General features: G+C 36.1%; 1 long non-coding RNA gene across 1 annotated transcript; it reads left to right on the top strand.

Moving 5' to 3' along the window:
- Positions 1–270: 270 nt before the first annotated feature.
- On the top strand, positions 271–17,891 carry LOC114672774 (uncharacterized). Its single transcript, XR_003723237.2, has 2 exons — positions 271–993; positions 15,166–17,891. It is a non-coding gene; the product is annotated as an uncharacterized LOC114672774 (long non-coding RNA).
- The last annotated feature ends 7,612 nt before the right edge of the window (positions 17,892–25,503 follow it).

The raw sequence follows: 25,503 nt of genomic DNA, 5'->3' as shown, positions 1-25,503 counted from the left end.
AATAGAGGAGCCTACACATCGCTTCGTGAACATTATCCCCTCGCATCCCGTCTTTCCTTGCCCACTCCCTCCATAACATTTCCCCCAAGGAGCTCCGGAAACTCGCTTAGATGTTTTTAAAATGAATTTCTTAGGGAATTATAATGCCTAGCTTTTGGAACTGGGTTAATTTAGGGTCTACGCTTATATTGTAAACTGGACGGTAGCAGGTGAACGGCTCAGATGGAGAAAGGGGTGGGATTAGGAGTCTGGAGACCCAACCCCTTTAGCAGCCATTTCCAAGGTTTTGCACCAAGAGTAGCTGTCCGGGTCTCTGGCTAGCTCCCGTCCCAACTTCTTTTTCTTCCCTTTACGGCCGGGAGGGATCACTGGGTGCTACACCGCTGGGGCGTCCCAGGCACGAGAGGCTTCGCTCTCAGAAGCGCCCCGGGGTCATCCACAACTCCCACGAATGGAGCTTCCCAAGAGGAGTTTGTTTTACCCGGAATGGGCTGCTGGAATTAATAGATTACAGAAAGTAAACTTTTGCCCATTGTTTATTGTGCTTTTTTTAACCAAAGCTTGCATTTGTGCTTCGCCCGGTCTATTCCAGCACAGCGCTGCTCTGCCTTTTCAAGTGCGGGACAGAGAATTGCTGAGGATTTCTCCCCTCTGGAGCTTCGCGAATATCTATGGCTTGCTACCTGCTAGCGGAAAACGCAAAGTTGCCCAGCTAGGAGATGGCGCCAGGTTCCTTTGCTCTGGCGCTGGGTGCACCGCTCCGCCACCCACTGCCACCGTCTCCATCGAGAATCTCCTCAAAATCAAGGGAGTTCTTGACTGTGCCTCTTCAAGTTGGAAGGCGGTTGACTTTGCCGGGAACCTAGTACGTGAGCGCCAAACGTGGAGTCGCAGAGCGCAGAAGTGAAGATTTAATACAAAAGATGAAACTTGTAGGATGACCTCTAGCAGCGCGCTACTCGCAGCTCTGAAATCGATCCGGAGCATTCCAAGGTGAGCGTTGCGGCTCCCAAGGATTGCGGACCGGTAACTTCAGGCGCAAGTCTGAATTTCAGGGATGAACCTGCTTTGGATTCTGTTTGAGCCAGCGGAGGCACTGACAGGGGCTGTGGGTTTAGGGGTAATGGATCCATGGAGGCTGCCACTTACTTGAAGCGAGCAGACAGTTGGCGATACCTTCCCCCTAACTTGCTGCGCTGCTCAAGGCTGCTCACAGACCCACGCGTAAGGATTCAGAGTGTATATGTCCAACGCCCAGACTTGACTTCTGGTGCAATTAAGGAAGAGCTTGAAGCTAAACCGCACAGCTTGCATGAAGAAGTGAAGAATGAAATCGGTGGTGAGATGCTAAGGAATAAAAAGAGGCATTTTGTTGCGTGTATATTAGTTTGCCAGGATTGAGTTTTTAGGTTTGATGTTCTAAAATGTATCTTCGACACAGACTCTTTTGCAGTCTTTCAAGAGGAGGATGTTCGGCAGTGTTTTGGAACCTGGTATGAATCTATACATTGTCTGCTTGCCACAATGTCTGATGCTTCTTCGAGTTCTAATTCTTATTCCTCATTAATAAATTACTGTTCCTGATAACGAAGTGGGAATAAGAATTAGAATAAACTATTTCCAACAAAAGGCCATCTTTAACTTATGATTTCTGATTATATAAGCCTACCAATTCCCAATAAAATATTCTGGCAGACTATTAGGCATGAATTGCAGAGCTGTAATCAAGAGACTCTTGGTTCAACAAAATTCAGAATTTAGAGCGACTCCTCTCCAAAAAGGTTCTGACTTGAAATTCCTTTCTTGTTTGCTGTTGGTGTGCAGGCCACTGTCTGCAACTGAAGTTTCTGTTTAAAGTAAATGTAGGTTATTTACACTACACATTCATTAACTTTAATACCTGAAGGGTGCCTTACAGTGGTAGGAAATGTTGTAGAAAGTCTTGTACCAGCCATTGCGAAGTCTTTTTCACTTGCTTTGAGTTTTTGATGTATGCGATGTGTATGCAGTAGTGGTAATCCATAGCATAATATTCTTGACATTTAAGCACCTTCAAAAATAATTTTAAAAACCTGTAGATTTATGGATCCTGTTCAAAAAATGGAAGAGGATAAGGATCACCCTTTTCCCCCTCGCCTTTTACACTTTGCTTTTATGTGGGAAAATGTTTAACAAACCAGGAGAGCAAACCTCAGGATCAGAGGATATACCCCATTCCCACTACCCTTAGATCTATCTATGGAATTGAAAAGAAACTATTGAGACTCAAAGGGACTGTCAGATCCAAGAGTCTTATTTCACCACCAAATTAAAATAACTACAGCATTGTTCCAGTGTTGTCTATGTCTTTATGTTCTCTGATAATTGAATTTGAAATATATGATATCTCTTCCGATGGAAACATCTTGATCCTTTTCCCTCCTTAAGATCATTTCTCTACAAACTGCCATTTTCAGAACACTTTTTACTTCTCTAGAGCATAGCATTCAGTCTATTGGTGTATTGTCTTTTCATAGATGAAAGCTATTCTTTCTTTACTGGTATGCCTTTGCTACTGTACTGTGAGCTCTGAGAGCAGAGATCTTGTCATATACATTGTTGTTGCCCAGAATTTATACAGAATCTAATACAGAATAAAATAGATGCATATGATGATGATGATCATGATGAAAGCTACCATGTATTGAGTAATGACTATGTAATGTGATTTATGTACATTATATCAGTTGATCCTGTTCACAACCTGTTTACCTACATTTTATGTCCTCAAATTACAGGGAGATTGAGGCTTATGCAAATTTACCTAAGGTGACAGATCTATTTTGTCACAATTGAGTTAATTATGGAACCTACACAGTATCCTTCTGACTCTGAAGCCTGCACTATTCATCATTTTGCTCTATTCAAATAGCCAGATCCCCACACTTTCAATTATTCAAGGCTAAAAGGAATTTATATGTTTTTAATGCTAAAAAGAGGCAGATTTAAAAATGAGTTCCTTACCTCTCATGCATTCGAGTCAATATCTATTTGAGTGTCAAATCACAGGAACAGTTTACTTCTCTTATTGCGTTAAAATAGGAGAGTGTCTTCTTGGCATTATTTTCATGGGAATGCCAAATGCTGAATTAGGGTTTCCTTTCAGAGAGGGGAGTCAGGCCATTGGGAATTTTATGGATATAGAAAACTTTTTATTATTTACTTCCATGTTGATATTCTTATGTAAAACAGAGAGGATGCTATTATAAAATCTCAACTGTATAAGATGAATAAATTCTAGAGATCTATTGTACAATAATGTGCCTATAGTTAACCATACTGTATTATATACTTAAAAATGTGTTAAGAGGACAGATCCCATGTTGGCTAATGGCCACAATTTAAAAAATAATAAAAATAGAAGCCTCAAAACACAGACAACACTGAGTATAGAATGACATAGGAACATGCCATAGAAATGTGTTATAGTTGTCAATTTCAACAGCTCATATTATAAAACATCTTTTAAACCTTGGATCATTACAGTACAAATACAGAATATCCATATTGTGGAAGATTAAGCTGCTGTGTAAAAGAATGAGGGAATTCTTAATCGGTATAAAAAGGTCTCCATGGTATTTTTAGGTGAAAATTGCAAGGTGAAGCAAGGTGTTTTCTCCAAAAATTAATAAAATTGGTTGGGGTCATGGTGTAAGTGGGCAGATGGTATCAAAGATAGAGGTTAGACTTTTTATGTTCTTTTGATTTTGGCACCATGTATAAGTTTTACCTTATAAAATAAAAGAGTGCCTTTGAGGGGTTGCATGGAAAGAAAAGTATAACAGATGTATCTCTTCCTTTTACTTTAAAAAAAGTTTTTGTTGTTGTTGTAGTTGTTTATAAAAAGGGTAGATGAAAGTTGTGAAATAACCTGGCCTGCAATACATTTGCTCATTTACTCCTTCTACGAGGGAGAGACCTTGAGGGAAAGAAGCAAAAAGGGGTTTCTTAGTTCAGGCTACTATAACAAAATACCATCGCCTGGGTAGCTTAAATAGTAGGAATGTATTTCTCACAGTTCTGGAGTTCTGTGAGAAACATTTTTCACAGTTCTTGGAAGGCCAAGATTAAGATGCTCGCCAATTTGGTTCTTGGTGATGGCTCTTTTCCTAGCTTGCAAACAGCTGCCTTCTAACTATGTCCTCACATGGCCTTTTCTCAGTGTGTGTTGTGGAGGGGAACAGAGAAAAAGAAACAGACATTTTATCCCCAGTTTATATAGCAACTAATCCTATTATGACAGCCCCTAATCCCATCATGAAGGTTAGACATGACCTGTCTAACCCTAATTACCTCCCAAAGGCCTCATCCCTACATAGCACCACATTAGATGGTTAGAGCTTCAACATAGGAATTTGGGGTGGAAAGAAGGTACAATGTTTAGTCCATAACAAGTGAACAGGTCTAATCTCCTTGCAATTCTACCTCCCCTGGGTAAATAGACTAATGATATTTGCTAGAAGGAAGAGCGCTGTCTTTGTGCCTTTAGTAGGATATCGGACTAAGGATTACCTATAATAGATAGAACCAGAATTTATAAGGGATGGCTTCCTGGAAAATGGCATATAGTGTGTCCAGTGCTGGGTATAAAATGGAGATGTTTTGTAATTGAAGCACTACCCTCTGTATGAGGAACCATGAACACCTCACTTGGAGGCTTTGTCTATTCTGGGCTACAGAGATGTGACTTTCACAGGAAAGAAAGACCTGGAGAGCCATTATTTTGAAGCTTTTGATAAGCCTTTTGTTTGTACCGTTGAAATATTTAGTTTAGGCTAATACTGCTTAGGATCTCTAATTCATGTTAGTCCAATTTGAGAAATTCACTATTAAGAAATAGCTTGGAAATGGCTTAATTCAGATAGTGAGCAACTTAAATGACACATTTTATGTACCAGAAACATTCTAGGAGAACTAGATTTATTTATTCATTTAATCCTAACAACAAATCTAATAATTATTATCTTCGTTGTATAGATGAAGAAACAGTCACAGAAAAGTCAAGTAGCCTTGCCAAGGTCACATAGCTGCTTAAGTGGTACAGTCAGGGTTTAAACCGTGGCCGTCTAACGTTAGATCATAGCTTTTTACCCTACACCAGAAGGTTCTATATTAGCTATAAGGTCTGTTAGAACAGGGACTTGGCTTTACTGTTGATTACAGGCTTACTAGGCCAAAAATGGTACATGGATCCTGACTAGATAAAAACCATGGACAGTGGTGAGACAACTGAGTATACCTGTTTGCCACACACTGTGCTAATTGCATTATATATGTTACCTTGTTTAATTTCTTTCTTTTTTTTTTTTTTTTTTTTTTTTTTGAGAGATAGTCTCGCTGTGTCGCCCAGGCTGGAGTGTAGTGGTGTGATCTCGACTCACTGCGACTTTTGCCTTCCGGGTTCAAGTGATTCTCCTGTTTCAGCCTCCCAAGTAGCTGGGATTACAGGCACCCAACACCATGCCCAGCTAATTTCTTTATTTTTTGGTAGGGACGGGGTTTCACCATGTTGGCCAGGCTGATCTCGAACTCCTGACCTCATGTGATCCCCATGACTCGGCCTCCCAGAGTGCTAGGATTACAGCCACAAGCCACCATGCCCAGCCTTTTATTGAATTTTCAAAACAACTCCATGGTTTAGGCAATACTATTATTACTCTGCTAATGATCAACATGAAGTTAATTGTTTCCTCTAAGTGTCCCAGTGGTTCAGTACAGAAACAGAATCTCAACTCAGCACCATTGTGCCACACTGCTTTTAAACTAAACTAACATTTTATACAATAATATTGTGTTGTAATTGAGTCGCTTGCTTACAATTCTGTCGTTATTCTAGTGTTCAAAACACATGCTACAATGAAATAAACAGATCAAACATAGAGTTTGAATAAACATCTTTCAAAGCAATTGGAGTGTTTTGCTGGAGAAACTACTTAAGTGTCAGTGATTTACCACTTGTCATCCTCCTAATATAAGTGGGTGTCCTGGTGACTAGTTCTGATATTTTTTGGACAGGGAGGAAATCAGACAAGGTAATGTGGTCAGGAAAAGAATCATAAATGTTCCTTTCTTTTTACAACAATTTTGGCCCATTTGATATCTTACAAAGAAGAGTGCTTGTTTTCTTCAACTGTGTCTCTGTTTGTCAGTCAGTGGATTCATAAGCCATCCTATAAAATTTCAAAGTGCTATTCTCTATTGCACATTATAAAAACGAAACAACCAATAGAAAGCTTTCAGTTATACCTTGGTTCAAATTTCCCTTTTCCTTAAATCTTACATATAAGGCAGTGCTTGCAATGGCAGTTGAAAGATGATACTGGAGCTGTCACCTAGGGGCCGGCTACTGATGAACTCACATACTAGGACAAGGAGTTTAAAATTCACCTTGATGATAATGGGCACTTTATAAGCAATTTATCTCCAGATTCATGCATCTCTGTATTATGGTTAATCTGCAGTCTTTGGAGTTAGACCTCCTGGATTTGAATTCTGGCTCTGAGACTTGCTAGGTCTAGGACAAGGGTGCTGTAGAAGCACATAGGAGGGCCCTCTGAATCATTTTAGGGACATGGGAACAGGGAAAGATCAGACAGGGTAGTTCAGAGAGTGCTACCCGGAGGAAAATATTCTAAGCAGAATTGCAAAGGAAGACTTGGCAGAAGCCTTAATATGCAAACAAAGAGGTTGAGAGCTGTGCAAAGTTTTCAAAAATGAGATAGGGGCAGGGGGTGGGAGGAAGAGACAGGAAGAGAATCTGTTATCATTGTGGACTGCAGACAGATGTTTAAGCTAAAGTTTAAGAAGTTGCTAACTCCCACTACCTAAGAATGTAACTATATTAAAAGATAGAGTCTTTAAAGAGGTGATTAAGTAAAAAGGAAGCTATTGGGGTGAATCCAAATCCAATGTGCCTGATTTCCTTATAAAAAGAAGAGATTAGGACACACAGAGAGACACCAGGGTTGCCTGTGCCCAAAGGGTGGACCATGTGAAGAGGCAGCAAGAGGACAGCCAAGTCAAGTAGAGAGAACGTGGGAGAAAACAACCCTGCTGACAATTTGAAATTAGACTTCTTGTCTCCTGAACTGTGTGAGAAAATAAATTTATGTTGCTAATAAACCCACTCTGCGGTTCTTTGTTATGACAGCTCTAGCAAAACTAAGAAGGGAAAAGCAACTAATAGTGCGATTGGAGAAGTCAGCTTGAAGCCTGGACATTAATAAGCTCATTCTCATAAGATCATGTCAGAGGAAGAAGAATGAAGAAGGAAAAGCAAGGTCAGTTAGCAATTAAAGACATTCCCTGAACTAAGACAGTGAGCATAAGTATGGAAAGAGATTGACAAATTCCAGACAGATAAGACAAATTACATAATTTAGAGACGGATTTCATGCGAGTAGCAGTGGTGTGGGAGAAGTATAGAACTAAATGATAGTATCCATTTACAAACGAGAAAAGAGGTAAAGGAGGGAAAATTTTTTGTAGTATGTTTTTGCTGGATAGATGATTTAATCAGAGTTGGGGTGACAAATACAAATGAACACATACAATGCTCAAAACAAACATTAAACACCAATGTAGGAAAACAATATAACATGTGTCTTAAAGCTGTATACAATTAGGTACAAATGCTTGTTTAACAAACTAGGCTTATAAACATGGAGAAATGGAATTCCCTAAACTGGAAGATGAAAAAGAATTCCTGAAGGTTGGAGCTGGTTTTTTAACAATGTAATACTTGAGAATGTGAGGTTGAATGGAGAGAGAAAGAAAATGAGTAAAATGAACCAAGATACTGTGGGAGTATGTAAAGGATATTTGTACACAGGAAGCAAAACAGCTTGGGCGAACAGATTAGTGGAAAAACATAGCTGGAAGTGGTTTCAAAACTCAATTTGAAAGAGACTGTTGAGTCTTGAATTCTGACATGCATGTGGGGTTTTAATTATCTTGATTATATTGGGGGTAGGATACAGTTGTCCGCAAATTTGTGACTTATGGAATATAGTACTTTGTTTCTCTTGTAGGAAAGAAGTCTAGAGATGAGCAGCTTAGGGGTTATATTGTGTCATTCAAAGATTGTCCTATGCATTGTTCTGCTACATGTGGCTTACATTCCCAAGGTCATTTTATGATCCAGGAATTCAGCAAAAACGCTAATCATCAAAAAGAATAAGTCCAAAGAGAGTAAAAAGGCAACCTCAAATATGTCCCACACAATACTTCTGCCAACATATCTTCACCCAGATTTTAATCATTTGGCTACCAGAACCGTAAGGCAGGCTGAGGAACTGTTCTCTTTTAGCCCTATGGCAATATTCCCAGCTGTTAAGTGGAGATCTCTTATTGACAGTTAAAGAGACAGTGAATGTTCAAGATAAAGGCTTGAATACTGTGCTACTGGTTATTTTTTGGCTCAAATTCATTTTCTTGGAAGAATTATTTGTGTCTTATTATTGTTGTTTAGTTTCTCTGGATACCAAATATTTTTACTTTTTGTGTCCTTTTATTTCAAATTATAAACCATTTTCTTCTCACTAAAACTTGATATTACCTAAATAGTACCAAATATTAACATATAGGATACTTTGGTTTTGCATGCTTTTTGTTTTACACACACATAAATATAAAAAATATATTTTAAAATGTTTTCATGCATACAATATATGAACAATGTAACCTGAAGTCTAAACTAATGAAATCTTTGTGTGACAATACCATGTAGTCAATATTAGTACAAAGTAGCAGGAAAGTAAACTTTTGTCACCTTGAGAATTTATAGCTTCCAAAATATTTTAACCAATAAAAAAATTTTGTAATTTCCTTTTACATATTCCTGCACTCACAGACTTATATCTCTTAATAAAATATAATTCTGAAGAAATTGTTGCTAAAATTGTATTCTAAAGCCAGCAACATAACATAAAACATCAATGAAAAATGTTGTTGTTACACTGAATGTGGTATAACATGCTTCAATCCTCTTCCAGTTGGCTTGGGTTTTTGAAGCTTTACAAACATCAAGAAGACAAAGTATAGCTTCTTTTCCAAGAACTATACTTACGGTTAGATGAGTGTGTCTTTCTGAAAGAGTGCCAACTCACAAATGTTCTCAGTGGGGAGATAAAGCAATATCATAGATAGATTCAGTTGCCGACTGTGTTGAGTAAAGAAAGCAATGACCCACTTGTTCAAAACAGGAACTTTTTGAAAGAAAAAAAAAAGTACATGGTACAATTTTAGTTAATGCATTTTATTTATGTTTCCGGGATACAAGGTTTCTTGTGTGTTGTTATTATTTATTAATTTATTTAAATGGTACTAAATAGTTTCTGTTGTATAAGCACTAGAAACAAAGAGGGTAGTACTTGCTTGAATCTCCTGCCCAAGTTGAGCAACAATATCATACAGACAATTTCTTGTCCCTTGCTTCTCAATAGTGTTCAATTGTTGAATTGCAATGTAATCCAGAAAGTCTTAAATAGTAGGTGACCTTATTAGCAATGAAACTATGATTTGCTCTTTCTTTCCTTCATTAAAATAATAATAGTAAGACAACTTGGCCCTTCTAACAGTACTTATGTTATTTCCACCAAGAACTGGTTGTGGAGTATAAGAGAGAACGTTACTGGTTGACTATGTGAAATACAGAACAGTCTAAATTATCCAGAAATGAATTAACTGTAATTATTTTTAATTTATTTTTATTTTTTATTTTTTGAGATGGAGTTTTGCTCTTGTCACCCAGGCTGGATTGCAGTGGTGCCATCTCGGTTCACTACAACCTTCCCCTCCTAGGTTCAAGTGATTCTCCTGCCTCAGCCTCCCCAGTAGCTGGGATTACAGGTGCCCATCACCATGCCAGCTAATTTTTGTATTTTTAGTAGAGATGAGGTTTCACCAAGTTGGTCAGGCTGGTCTCGAACTCCTGGCCTCAGGTGATCTGCCCACCTTGGCCTCCCAAAGTGCTGGAATTACAGGCATGAGCCACCGTGCCCAGCCAACTGTAATTATTTTTTAGAGTTCTTAAATTATATATATTTAAGGTATACAATACAATCTTTTGACATACAAATACATAGTGAAATGATTACTGCTCCCAAATAAAATACTATATTCATCTCCTTTTACATAGTTACTGTATATATAGTTACCATATATATGTAACCAAATATATTCACTATGTAAAACCAAAGTTACCATATACATGGTAACTATGTAAAACCAAAATATCCTATACATTAATATTTGGTACTATTTAGGTAATACCAAGTTTTAGTGAGAAGAAAATGGTTTATAATTTGAAATAGAAGGGCACAAAAAGTAAAAATATTTGGTATCCAGAGAAACTAAACAACAATAATAAGACACAAATAATTCTTCCAAGAAAATGAGTTTAAATATATGGTAGCTATGCAAATATATACGTGTCTGTATGTGTGTGTATATATAAAGTAACTATGTAAGAGGTATGTATATATATGTATACACACACACACATATATGAGCACTTGAAATTTATCTTGGCAAACTACAGTGTTATCAAAGGTGCTGGGACAGGAGAGAGGGTAGAAGTAGGAGGGAGATGGGGAGATGTTGGTCAAAGAATACAAAGGATACAAAATTGCAGTTATGTAGGATGAAAAGACAGCTAATGTATAGCATGATGACCATATTAACCTTAATTCTTAAGCAAGATTATATGGTACTTTGCTTCCCTGACAGGAATATCAGAGAAGAGGTTATCAGGCATATACCGTAAGCAACATATTAACTTATAAGCTTGATCTAGGTAATTTAGCATAATATCATATCTTTTCATTATTGTACATTTGCACACATACAGAAACACAAAATTTTATTAATATTAACAATTGGTTCATGACAGACCTCATCATTGTTCTATGAATTGCCTATTTTTAAAAAAATATAATTAACTTTTTATTAGAATGTAACAAGTAACATAAACCCATGACTCATAATGAAAGTTGGGATCTTGGAAAAAAAAATGTATCTAACCATATATCCTCTATTCCTTTAATTAACCTGTCTTCCTTCTTCAACATCTTTTTAAATCCTGTGTTCGGCCTGGCATGGTGGCTCATGCCTATAATCCCAGCACTTTCGGAGGCTGAGGCGGGCAGATTGCAATGTCAGGAGATTGAGACCATCCTGGCCAACATGGTGAAACCCTGTCTCTACTAAAAATACAAAAATTAGCTGGGCATAGTGGCGCATGCCTATAGTCCCAGCTACTCAGGAGGCTAAGGCAGCAGAATCGCTTGAACCGAGGAGGTGGAGGTTGCAGTGAGCTGAGACTGGTCCATTGCACTCCAGCCTGGTGACAGAGTGTGACTCTGTGTCAAAAAAAAAAAAAAAAAAAAATCCTGTGTTCATCATTTATTTCCTTTTTATATTTTTTCCTGTATCTGTATCTGTTCTAAAAGATAATTTAGTTTTATTTATTCATTGAATTTTACATGTATTTTTATATTATCTATATGTTGAATGATAGTTCAGTTTTTAAAGTGCTCTCTTATGTGAATATTCATGTACTATCCCATGATGGACATTTAGGTGACTTCCACATTTTTTAACATTGTGAATAATTCTGTCATAAACATTTTTGCATATGTCCCCTGCTGTACATGTACAAATAGAACAGCCGGATCATACAGGATACGCTTCTTCAACAATAGAAGGAAATTTTGAATTCCTTTTGAAAGTGTTTGTACAAATTTACATTTCAAGTAGCAATGTATAAAATAGCATGTGAATATACAACATCTCCATTATGAGTTTATTTTCAGATGTTTTCATTTTTGTAATCAAAAGGGCACAAAATGGTAACTTAATGTGGGATTTATGTATCTTTGTGATCAATTATGATTCTCAACATCTCTACATGTTTGTTAGTCATTCTTATTCCCTCTTTTGTGAAGTGCCTGCACGTGATTCTTGCCCATTTTCTAGTGGGTTGTTTGTGTTTTTATTGATTTGTAGGAGTTCTCTATATATTCTGAGATCTGATTCCTTTTGTCACTACAAATGCAAAATCTTCTCATGTGTAATTAATCTCACCTGTTAACTTACCCTTTTTCTCATTTAATCTTTTGTTAACCTGAAATGATCATAATAAATGATCCAAGCTCAAAAAGGAACTAAACCACTAAATGGGACAACTGCCACTCTTTTATCAGTATTACCACAACCAATGCCACATCAAATATTGTGGCATTTTATATTTCATTTACCTGAGAGATAATCAAAAAAAGATTAGTGCTGTAATAACTAGAAATCAATCATTGCAAGCTGCCAACTCAAGCAGGAAACATGCATAAATGCTCAGAATTTTCATGATTGGATCCATAGTTTAAGAATACGAATATAGCCATTATTACACTAACTCATACAATGACAACATTGCTCCAGATAAAACATCTTTGGAAAAGAGATATGTTTATTACTTCTATAATACAACAGACCATTGCCTCTGTCACTGCTTGTTATGATTAATTATATCTCCTGTGGTATAGCAACTATGTACAGCAAAATTTGTAAACATTGATAATATTGTGCTATTTACCTTAACCAGAGCAATATAAAAGACAATATGTTGGCCGGGCGCGGTGGCTCAAGCCTGTAATCCCAGCACTTTGGGAGGCCGAGGCGGGCGGATCACAAGGTCAGGAGATCGAGACCACAGTGAAACCCCGTCTCTACTAAAAATACAAAAAATTAGCCGGGCGCGGTGGCGGGCGCCTGTAGTCCTAGCTACTCAGGAGGCTGAGGCAGGAGAATGGCGTGAACCCAGGAGGCGGAGCTTGCAGTGAGCCGAGATCGCGCCACTGCACTCTAGCCTGGGCAACAGCGTGAGACTCCGTCTCAAAAAAAAAAAAAAAAAAAAGAAAAGACAATATGTTGAATTTCTATTTGAATATAGAAATGTAATCTATGCTATCTTAAATCTTTTTCCTGAGCCAATACATCTTTGGCTTTTTTGAGAACTTGTCTAAAAAAATAGTGTACTAGGATTTTACCCTCCAAGAGTCCATTGTTTGCACTTGTTAAGAAAATCTCAGACCTACTACCCACATCTTGCTTTCCTGCCTAAGATCTCTTTTTCTATCTTTATGTGTCGTGGTTTAATACTTACCTAGATAGGCAATAATATCAACTTCTCATAAAATTTTTTATTCTGTAATATAGATAATATTAGGATTTGTATTAATTTTATTTATTCAATGCCTTAAGATTTTAGGAAGTAGTTTATACATAGATATCAACAAAAATAAATTTTAAAAAATTAAGAGGGGAAGATAATTTGTTACATAGATTCCATGTTCTTATATAAAAATTCAAAACTAGCAAACATAAATTTTTCTGGCTTTAATACTTATGGCTCATTTAACTTAAGGAGTACTTCCTAATTCATAAAGAAAAGGGTTAATTTCTTCTTATTCTACTGTTGTTTTTCTGTTTGTTTTAACTGTAATAACTGGTAATATCTTTTCTTCATTTTTAATGTATTCAGTGAAAAAGTTCTTGTTTCATTTTGTTTGAAAGCAATATGCTTCCCTATAGGAACGTAAATGCAAAAGTATTTTCTTCAGATGTTCCTGCCTTTCCTGGCAGAGGTGAGCATGCTCACCATGCTCAACAGAGTTACTTCTATATCTTAAGTACGCATCTATTCTTATAACTTCTTATAACTTACCTTCTTCTTATAACTTACCTTCAGAACGTACTTGCTTAAATGTCTAGTTCTTAGATTGACTCTTGAACATGGATAATAATACATATATATTTTTTTCTCTGGTTCCCAACAAAATTATTGGCACATAGCAGGTGCTAATTGAATATTTAAATGATTCTTTAACCAAATTAATGTTAATCTACTATATGTTATAATTAGATTTGTTTTCAGCATCCTCAACAATATGCAGAGCTGATATTCTTTGTATATTTTTATTCATAGAAATAGTTTGTCATGATCACCACTCCTTCTATTTTATCCAATCATATAAGTAACCTATGTTGATAGGAAGGGTCAGGACATGCATGATTGGAAGAGTCTTATGCACCATGATTGGGATGACTCACCTTCATGTAGATACAACAACTTATGAATTGATAAATTTTTTAATTATTTGTAATACTATTCAAAGTGGGATGACCTCCCTTCAACTGTACCTTAAAATTTTTTACTTTTGCGTTATTTATTGTGCATATGCTAAATCAACAAAATGGCAGAGCCTAAAAATTATGGTATATTTAATTAGATAGAGCACTGCTAGTGCTCTTACACATTTGGTGGGACAGAATGATGTTTTGTAGGCAGAGTTTACCAAAACCTTAGTAGAATTTGTGTGCGATACACCTATTTTGCTTATAATTGACTCTGTCAAAATCTGAATGAATTAATCAGTGTCTTCTTTATTTAAAGTGTCCATTTATCTGTTTTCTTTTTGCAATAGTTTAATTATAACCCGCTTCTAACTGCTTCTTTACTTCCCTTTAGCTGTGTGGGCTCCTTCCACCTTCAGTATTGCTACATGCAGGAATTCAACTTCAGTTGTAAAGGGATCTTAATTTGTTAGTTCATGAATTACATTATCAAAGCACTTGTAAATGTGACTTCAGGACTATCTTTGGAGAACTCTGATAAATCATAGAGGACCTGTGAGAGATTAAAAATGGAAATTAGCAAATGGTTTGCTTTGCCAAAAGGCAGCAAGGATGAACCTTGAGAAATACAAGTTGATTAAGAGAAAACTCAACCATGGAAAAAAAAATAGACATTTTTTATTTAATGATTTTTAAGAAAATTTAGAAAGTATAGGCACTAAGAACATATATTAATCTAAGAATGTGTGAACGTATACTTTTTAAATAGGAGAAAGCCTGGTATATCAGGTGAGAACATAATAAAGGTATATTTTACTTTACAAAAAGTAATTCAAATGACTTCCTTTGAGATAAGATGGTGACATTTTGTTTGCATGCAAAACTAGTAGTATCAGAATACTCAATGCAGTTTTGTTAATAACTTACTATCAAACTAATAAGAGGGCATAAGTAAATTGACGTAATTTTTTTTCTTTGGCTTTCCTTTTTATTCAGATTGCATCAATGCCGGAGATCAAAACATATAAAGGATGCAGATGACACAAAGCTGGGAGACATTGCCAATAAAAACAAAGATAGAATCCAGAATGAAAATGATTTGGTAATCTCTTCATTCCTATTGAAATTCAACAGGAATTTAAAGCCCAGCCTGTATGCTAAAAACATCAAACACATAGAGAAGAAATGCCTTGGCAACTCTTTCACAGGAGGGGACATCTGTGTTTATACTGATCGATGATGTGATAATGTTACAACACATTTAATATGGTCTTAAATTGTTTCAAAAGAAACACGGATTCAGGTTTACATGAAGTAATAGATTCAGAAAATATGCTGCTACTCAGACCGTATCTGAATTGTTTTGTTAAATTATCTGTTATATTTTTGGGTGTATAGTGTCAAAATCTGTCTCTGCAGAGGAAGCTAGCCAGCATTGCGTGAGAATCTAAATATCATGTCATATATGGAATAGTTGAAGAGTCTCTTTCACCATTACAAATAACATGACACATGCACTAATTTGCTGAAATATGAATATGTAAAGATTCCATGGTTGAATAAAAGCTAATCAAAATGAAAGGGTTTCTTTACTATAGGACACCTCAGTAAAATCAAAATTTTGATAAAGCGCTTGATGACATTTTAAGCAGTTGATATAAAGAAGTATTTTCCCATATTATTGAACCATGGAATTCCATTGAACATTTTTTTTTCAACTCTGGTCAAAAAAATATATACTGTAAGAAGAAATGATGGTTATAGAGGAAGTAACAAATTTGTTCTATGCCCTGTTTCAAAGGGAGAATCAGGCAATTTTAGGTTCAATTTAAGAAAAATAAAAGATCTTTACAATTGTATTCGAAAAGACTTACATCCTACAGGTAGGATGTAAGGAGAATCCACATGCAGCTGAGATTGGGTGAGATGACCTTTGAAGTTAATGCCAACACTTTCAAAGTAATAAACTTTGCTCCAGAAAGCACTACCTGCTGCCATCTGTAAAAGAGACCTCCAGTGATCCTGTGATCCTAGATTTAAGAAGTCCTCAAGACCTGTGAATCCTTCTTCCAGAATATGCATTGAAAGAGGCTAATTGTTCATGCTTTTATTATGACCCCATACTATGTTGCTGAGACAGGAATAATACAGGGTGGTTGCAGGAGATTAGAAAATGCCAGGCAGCAGTTTCACATAACTAGTAAAATAGCTTGTTGAAATAGCTGCAGAAACTATGTGTCCATAAGATCTTGAAAAATCAGGATGTGAACCAAGCTGGTTAAACCAACTGGACTCAGCATGACATTGGATTTGACCTAGGATTCACCTCAAACCTCATTATGCAAATCACACAGCCACCAGTGCCCTAACAGTTTCAAGAATACCCATATTTGGTGTAAAAATGGGTGGCACCCCAGTGACACATTTTTCCAATAATTTTCATGAATATTCCACACCTTGGTTAAAGAAACTCATAAAGGTTGCAACCCCAAACCCTCTTGAGCATGACTCTCTCTTAAGTATGCCCCCACTCCCTTTTTGTCATTTTTGTTGTTGTTGAGATGCAGTTTCGCTCTTGTTGCCCAGCCTGGAGTACAATGGTGTGATCTCAGCTCACTGCAACCTCTGCCTCGTGGGTTGAAGCGATTCTCCTGCTTCAGCCTCTGGAGTTGCTGGGATTACAGGAGTGCACCACCACACCTGTCTAATTTTGTATTTTTAGTAGAGAGTAGTTTTGCCATGTTGGTCAGGCTGGTCTCTAATGCCTAACCTCAGGTGATCTGCCCATCTTGGCCTCCCAAAGTGCTGGGATTACAGACATGAGCCACCATGCCCTGCCCCTTAAATTCTTGAGTGTATACTTTTCCCTTTGCAATAAGTCATTTTACTTTCACAATTTACCAGCTTATCCTTGAATTCATTCTCATGAAGGTGTCAAGAGCCTAGATCACTAGCTGGGGTGGAGGCCCCACTGGCATTTGGAGACCCCCCGCCAACCCACCAGTATCATTGCCATTACTTCTCTTTAGAGTCTAGTGGTGTAATTCTGACTGCTCTTAAGTTTCCATTCTTGCCTTGCCTTCCTTCCCTGCTCCCCCCTGCACTCTATTTCTACACACAATAGTCAGAGTACATTTTTGAAAACTCTAAACCAGATTACACTCTATCTATTCATGTTACACTAACCTCTTGCTATACTGGCCTTCATTCTGTTCCCTGGATCTTGTTAGGTTCTTATTCCTTTGCCTGGAGTAAATCACCCCAGGATGTTCTAATGTCTTTACTTCATTCAGATCTATGTTTAAATGTCACCTTTCCAAATAGGCCTTTCTGGTCTACTCTATAAATAGAAAACTTGCCTTTTTGCAAACTTCCTTACATTCCCCACTCCCAAGCCCAGGTCATTCTCTATGATTGTATTTTGCTTTCTTTTAAAAACATGCATATGTTTTAGTTCTGTCTCCTACAATGAAATTGAAGCTCAAAAGGGCAGAGACCTTGTTTTGTCATTTATTTATCTTAGGACAGTGTCTTGCAGAACAGAATGCTAAATATTCCTTTTTTTTTTTTCAACAAGCAAGTATACAAAAGCATGGTTCATTTTCTAAAATGTAACTGGGTTAGTAATAGCTTATTTTTACATAAGATAACTATAAAATTACCAAAATGACACTATGTTACAGCCAAATTAAAATTGCTGTTATTAAGCTAAAATACAAAAATATGTGTTCTTCAAGTCGTTTTTTAAAGTAGACTATATGGCATTTTAAAAAAACGGTTCAGAATATAAAAGAGGCATTTATTTACAACCCACATTGCAACAAGTTGCTAAGGTAACTACAGTATGGATAAAGCATTTCATCACTTTAATAATTGTATAGATTTTCAGTAAGCAGCACACAAGACATATTAAGTAAGATGTATCATTGTGTAAATTACCTTAGTCTAGAAACCAAGCTGCATAGCACATATTTACAAGAGGTGCTTTTCAAGGACATCACCTCATAAGGATGAAAGACTAAACATGCCTAAATATTAATAAGTATGCCATTCATAATACAAAGTTATTTTCAAATGCTTGTCTTTACAGTTTCATAAATTGAAATATGTACAAATTAATAATTTGATCTAGAATTTTGCCTAATGCACTATGTCATGGCTAAAAGCCCTCAAAGTGACATTGTGAATAGTTCTTCAGATTTTCTTACTAAAAATGAAAAGAGCTTTCATGCATTATTACCTATGTGGTAGGTACCATTATAAACCACACTTTATATACACAGGAAAACTAGACAAAGACGTCTTAGGTCAGTACTTTCCTTAAAGAGCCTCACTACCTCAAAATAGAGTCAGTAACAAAGTTCAGGGGGTCTTATTCCCAGGTCTGTGCTAGCAATCACTATGATGTTCTGTCTCTCCTTTATATACTTTCTTTACTAGATATTCAAGATACAAATTGTATTTTCTTTAGAATGTAAGTTGCTAGAGATTCTGGAACTTTCCTGGATGTGTAGTCAATGTAACGGTCAATATAATGAAGTTAGTCAGCACTGTGAGTAGAAGAGGAAGCGGAGAGGTCAGAGGAACTGTAGCAAAAGGCACTTTATGACATTAGCATCCTATAGAAGTCCTGGTATTTGCATTGCCTGAGATCAAGTTTCCTTTGCCTTTTGACAATTGATTTGACAGCAGTTAGCTGGTTGAGCTACTTAAGCTCCATGCACCAGTGATGTTAGTGCTCAATCAGTTGAAAATAAAGAAAGTGTATATGCCTAACAGGTCTCACATCATCAAATGCAGATCAGAAGTAAATAGTGCTGCATGTGTGCTCCGCCCAAGAATTTCTAGATCCCAGTTTGAGTTAATAGATTCCCAAGGAGACTGGGAACAATCACCTGGGGAGCCCAAGTTAAGGACTAAGATCATCCATCTTCCCTTCCAATTTCCTTTCAAAGGATTGATTAAGAAAACAACAGGCAACAGCAGCATTTATCTTAATTATGGTAACTAAATGCAGGATTTGGACAATGTGATACTTAGATATCTATATACTAAGGATGAAAGTTCCTAAAGTGACTAGTGCTTAGTCTTTTACTTAGTTCATTTGAATTGATATTAGATTTCTCAATGATAATTCATTGCTAATTAAAAAATATAAACGGAAAGTAAGCACAGACTTTTCATTACAAATGAAAAACTTCTGGAGCTCACTTCTAGCAAGCAATTTTGTGGGTGTTAATGTTCCTCCAACATCTAATGCATCTAAAAAATATTAGCAATCATCTTTTCTAAATAGCACTTCACAATTTTCTAACACTGCAATATCCATTTTGTTACAGGATTTTCATAATACTAAAAGCTAGTATGTTTAATTATTTTTACCCAAGAGAAAACAAACTCAAAGCCTAACTTGTGAATGGAAAGTCTAAGACTGATCAGATTTTCTGATTGGCATGCTTATGTGTCTCTGGAATTTCATTATACTTCCAAAATATACTTAAGCAGTTTCTTTTTTTCTTTTCCTTTTTTTTTTTTTTTTTTTTTGGATACGGAGTCTCGCTCTGTCGCCCAGGCTGGAGTGCAGTGGCTCGATCTCGGCTTGGCTCACTGCAAGCTCCGCCTCCCAGGTTCATGCCATTCTCCTGCCTCAGCCTCTGGAGTAGCTGGGACTACAGGCACCCACCACCACGCCCGGCTAATTTTTTTGTATTTTTAGTAGAGACAGGGTTTCACTGTGTTTTAGCCAGTATGGTCTCGATCTTCTGACCTCGTGATCCTCCCGCCTCTGCCTCCCAAAGTACTGAGATTACAGGCGTGAGCCACTGCGCCAAGGCCAAGCAGTTTCTTTTTAGCTAGAGACTTCAGCAGACTTAAGGGACAACTGAATAGTCAGTTGATCTGTATTTGTTCTATAAGATACATCATAAATATGGCAGTCATGTTACATTTAGTAATGAGCAAGTGGCAATGGATTAAGGAAAAATTGAGTCTCACCTCAGTAACTAAACTATGCAACTTTCAGCCATTCATGACCTCAGTATTCTCACCTATAAAATAAAAAGGTAAAATCAAATGATATCCAAAGTCATCGATAGTCTACTTTTAAAATTATAATGTAAATCATTATAATCAATTATTGGGAATATTTTACAATATTTATATCTTAATGTCTTCTAAAAGAGGTATACTAGAAATTTTTCTGGAGGCTGGAGATTTTTATTTTCCCACAGAAAATCTCTCTCATGTTCTCAGAATTTCTGGGATTATAATAACAGAAGTAAATTGGTTTTGCGTAATTGTGTAGTAACAAGAATTTTCTCTGTTATAGAGACTATAAATTCATATATTTCCTCGTGGGACATTTTTGCATTTTTCTTACATTTTGAAAACCTGGTTTATTCAATGTTTTTCTAGATATAAATGTTTTCTTCTTTGATTTTGATGAAAACCAGAGACAGTTCAAATAGGAATATTAACGTTTTTGTGTTTGTTTTCCTTACTGACTGAGGAATGCAAAGTTTGGTGACTCAGGTTAGTCTGTAAAAATAACATATAAGAGCCAAATATAAAGATAAATATAAGAGGCATATATCCTAGCCGGGCGCGGTGGCTCAAGCCTGTAATCCCAGCACTTTGGGAGGCTGAGACGGGCGGATCACAAGGTCAGGAGATCGAGACCATCCTGGCTAACACGGTGAAACCCCGTCTCTACTAAAAAATACAAAAAGCTAGCCGGGCGAGGTGGCGGGCGCCTGTAGTCCCAGCTACTCGGGAGGCTGAGGCAGGAGAATGGCGTGAACCCGGGAGGCGGAGCTTGCAGTGAGCTGAGATCCGGCCACCGCACTCCAGCCCGGGTGACAGAGCGAGACTCCGTCTCAAAAAAAAAAAAAAAAAAAGAGGCATATATCCTTCACATGTCTTATGAAGACATATGGCAGAGCACAAATGCTCATTTGAGGTTTGAAATTTTAATCAAAACAAATTGAACTACATGATTCTGAAATATTTTATCAATTTAAGGATAAAACATAAATTATGAGTTCTATTTCTAATATTTTCAAGTGATGTCTATACACTCACCCACCCACCACCTACATACAGAACTTTCAACCATGCTGTGTCCACCTTGACAGGGCCAATATTTTATACAAAGTTTCAGGAAGAGCAAACTTCACCCTCATGAGGACTTTTGGAGAAGCTCTACTGATTTCATGTATTCTGTTTCACTTTGACATGATATTGTTGAACAGGAAGGATAATACCAGCTATTAGCAAAAAATTAGACTAATTTATTTGTATGCCTAGAACCACATGTTTAAGTAATATAATGTATGTAGGCAATGACTGTGGTATAGTGGAAAGGACACTGAACATGAAGATAGAAATCCTGAATTTGATATCATGTGTACATTTTATGAACTTCCTTTACATTCATATATAAATTGAGATTATATATGCCTCACAAGTCTGTTCTGAGTATTAAATAGGAAAAAAGTTAACTCTTATGCAAGACAAAGCTATCAACAAATACTGAGTATTATTATTAATATGGATATAAGTATAAATAAGACATACGAACCTCCTAAAAATCTCCTCTTTACATAAAAAAAATGAAATTCAAATGCTATTGACCCTCTCCATCCATTTCTTATTTCCATAGGATGGATGGTTCTGCAAGTAAAGGAAGACAGGGATCCTGATATTGTTTCATAAGTCCCAAAGATAGTAAAGTCTCCACAGCTTTGGTTTCCATTATAGCATTGTAAATAGATAAAATTTTTCTTCTTAATGTATTAAACACCAATATTGTGTTAAATTAGAGAATTCTGAGTCCATTGTCAAGTTGAGACAGAATATGTTCAGCACTATGCCAGAAAAAATAAACAACAATATAATCCTAATCTGTAGTAACTGCAGGTGTTCATGGTACAAATACTCCTACTATAGCCAATTCCAGGCTACCAACTTGTCATCAATAAAAGTGCAGTTGGGAAAAAAAAGTTGGGAGAAGATGATCAACAATCAACTCTCTAATCCAGTGCAAGCTGGTTCCAGCAGACACCTGACAGGGAGGCCACTGATATTTGTTTTGGCATCTAGTTAGTTTAAGCAAATACAAGAAGAATATTGGAGGTGCTTATACCTTGCCTTTATTTATACAGGCTTCTGTTATATTTAATTTAAATCAGAAATGTCACCTTTTTTTTTTAAACTTATATTTTACAGGTAAACTGACGCATTTAATGCTGCCCAGTTAAAATAGTTTTGAGTTCAAAACATCTTTTTCCTATTTTCTCTGTTCCCAAAGAAGCAACAAGAAATGATTTAACTATAATTCTAGTTTCAGGATTGCTCAGAAAAGAAGGCACCAAATGATAGAAGACTGGCTCAATTTTTAACTGCAGATTCTTTATTTAGGAAAGTTAATTCCCAATGGGCTATGTCAGCAATTGCATGAAATACATATAGCCAGACACAATAACAACATGAGGCAGTATATATTTCACTCTGTTGCCCAGGCTGGAGTGCAGTGGTGCAGTCTCGGCTCACTGCAACCACCGCCATCCAGGCTCAAGTGATCCTCTGAGGAGGTATATCTTTTTACCTCCCAAAGCCTTTAAATGTGACCCATATTAATGTCAGTGTTATCAGTGAGGTCTAACATCTTTCTTTATAAGAGAAATGTAGTACCCCCGGAGAGTGATGTCAAAGTAAATAATTAAATCAACATTCTAATGATTATATTTGGTTTATAAGACACTCGGACAGCAAAGGAATTGAGGTTTAAAGAACAGTTAGAACAAATATTTTAGCTAGCACTTGCAATTCTTATCAGGGAATATCAATTTCATAGCAAAATATCCATTAGTGCAACTAGAGTTTCACATGTGGTGTGCTGGCCAAAGCACTGAACTAGGAGAAAATAAATTCTGTTTCTAAGGCTGGTTCTAATGCTGCCACCAACAAGCTATGTGATTAGATCATGACCTAACCTCTTCGTGCCTCTCTCCTACTGTAAAATGTCAGAGGAGTCTGACACATTCAAGTATTCTTTCCAATTCAATACTTCCTGAATTTATGAATCATGGTGTTTACTGACAAATTCCTTCTTTGCAGCTGTAATTAAAATTTTTGGATTTGTAAATGAACATTTTAAATTGTCATTTTTTTTTTTTGCAATGCCCCAACTGGACAATATGATTAAATTCATGTAAATGCATAAACTACATGGATAAACTATTAAATTACATAACTCATACTTCATTCGAGAATAAAGTTTCCATCCAATGCACTGTTTTTACCTAAATACTAATTATTAAAAAAGACAGAAGTCCTAATTTTAAATAGATAATTCAGTCAGTCCTTCTGCTATGAACTGAATTGTGTCTCCTCCAAATTTATATGTGAAGCTCAAACCTCCAATTTTACTGTGTTTAGAGAAAGGGCTTGTGAGGGCATGATAAAGATTAAATGAGGTTGTGATGGTGAGGCCGTAATTCTACAGGGCTTGTGCCCTTATAAGAAAAGAAAGAAACACCAGAGTTCTCTCTCCTCATCATTTGACGACACAGTGAGAAGGTGGCTTTCTGTAAGCCAGGAAGAGAGCCCTCATCAGAAACCAAATCAGCAGGCACTTTAATCTTGGACTAGCCAGCCTCTGGAAATGTGACGGAATAAATTTCTGTTTTTTAAACCCACTCAGTCTATGGTATTTTGTGATGGCAGGATGAGCTAACTAAGGCACTTTCCTTTAATTTTTTCATTTGAAACATTATGAGGCCTCAGTTTTATTTTTCTCATTAATTGAATAATTAAACTTCCATTTCATTGTTTATAGTCCTTGTAGTTTTCTATTCGTGCTAATAAAATGAATTTAGTCAGGAAGAGTATACATTCTACGTCCTTCTTTCTTCTTTATCGCCAATTCTGAAGAGTTATCCTGTTCAGTTATTCTATTTGCCTATCTGCTAAATTTTCTTTCTTCCCCCCGCTTAATTTTTCTTCCTTACTTCCCTAATTCAGATTCCTTTGCTACGTTATGGTTTCCTAATTGGACTCTCTCAACAGCCCCCAATTTTTGCTTCAAAATGACCCTACAATGACCTTCTTCACATCTACATTTTTGGGTTAAAATTTTTCAATGGTTCCTGGACACCCATAAGACAACAATCTCAAACTTCCGCACAGATCTTTAGATCCTTCATGATCAGCCCTTTGTTTATCTTTGTTTATGTTGTTGCCTTTCTTTGGAATATTTTCCTACAATTATTTACACACCAAACTGTTCTATATCCCTCAAATAATAATATCAAACACTTAATGCTATTTGTTAGACATTGTCTTACATATTTTATGTGTATATATCTATGCATTTAATCCTACAAAACTCATGAGGGGTTTTGTAATAACTATTCTTACAATGATTGTATAACTATTCTTATAACTAATGTATTACTATTTTTATCTGAGTTTCTTTAATTCAGAGTACCGCGTGTCATAAGGATTAATAAGTTGGCCCATCACACAGCTAGTAAGTGGTAAAGCTGAGCATCTAACCTAAGCTGTCAAGAACCAGAATGTAGGTTTTTCTAACCTTAAAGCATACTGCCTCTCTGAATACAAATGTCATTCATTTACTTTGTGAAGTCTTCTCTAAATTTACCAGAAAATCTCTGATGATTTTTTCTTTTGTGCCTCACTGCACATTACTCTACTTTATTAGTTAACTTGTTCCAGTTTCAGGTTATTTTATTCTTCTTCACTTAACTGAAAACTCATTTAAAGCAGAGACCACAAATTTTACCATTTTATCCTTGTAGCAGTGCTTAGTACATGGTCAATATTTAATAAGCGAATTATAAATAAGATCATTTTAGCATTTTGCAGAGATCTTAAAATATTTTATTTTCTTTGAAAAAAGGAATCAACTCTTGAAATGATTATATAATTTATTATCTTTATTTTGATTGTATAACTTTCAAGGAAATAATACAATAACAGAATAAACTATGTCAATAATTTTTTAGCAATTATAATCTATCCTTAGAATTAAACAAAATATTTTTCTATCTATAAAATATTTTTAGAAGGATGACATATTTTTCTTATTTTGAAAATATTCAAGCATCTCCTAAAATAAAACTATGAGCTGAAGTAAGAAGTCATCATTTTAAAAATTAGCTATTTTTGGCATTACATATGGCTTGAAAATTGATATAATAATTAAAGTTTAAACAATTAAAAACGGAGGTTTTTTATTCAAACAAGCTAATTATATTCCAGTTTATTAACCATGAGTCTAAACAATAAAACACGACACCACTGAAATCCACA

The sequence above is a fragment of the Macaca mulatta genome, chromosome 15 (assembly GCF_049350105.2).
Source record: "Macaca mulatta isolate MMU2019108-1 chromosome 15, T2T-MMU8v2.0, whole genome shotgun sequence".
In the NCBI taxonomy this organism is placed as follows: Eukaryota; Metazoa; Chordata; class Mammalia; order Primates; family Cercopithecidae; genus Macaca; species Macaca mulatta.
The sequence above is the reverse complement of the archived record's forward strand: the minus strand, read 5'-3'. Positions and strand labels throughout refer to the sequence as shown.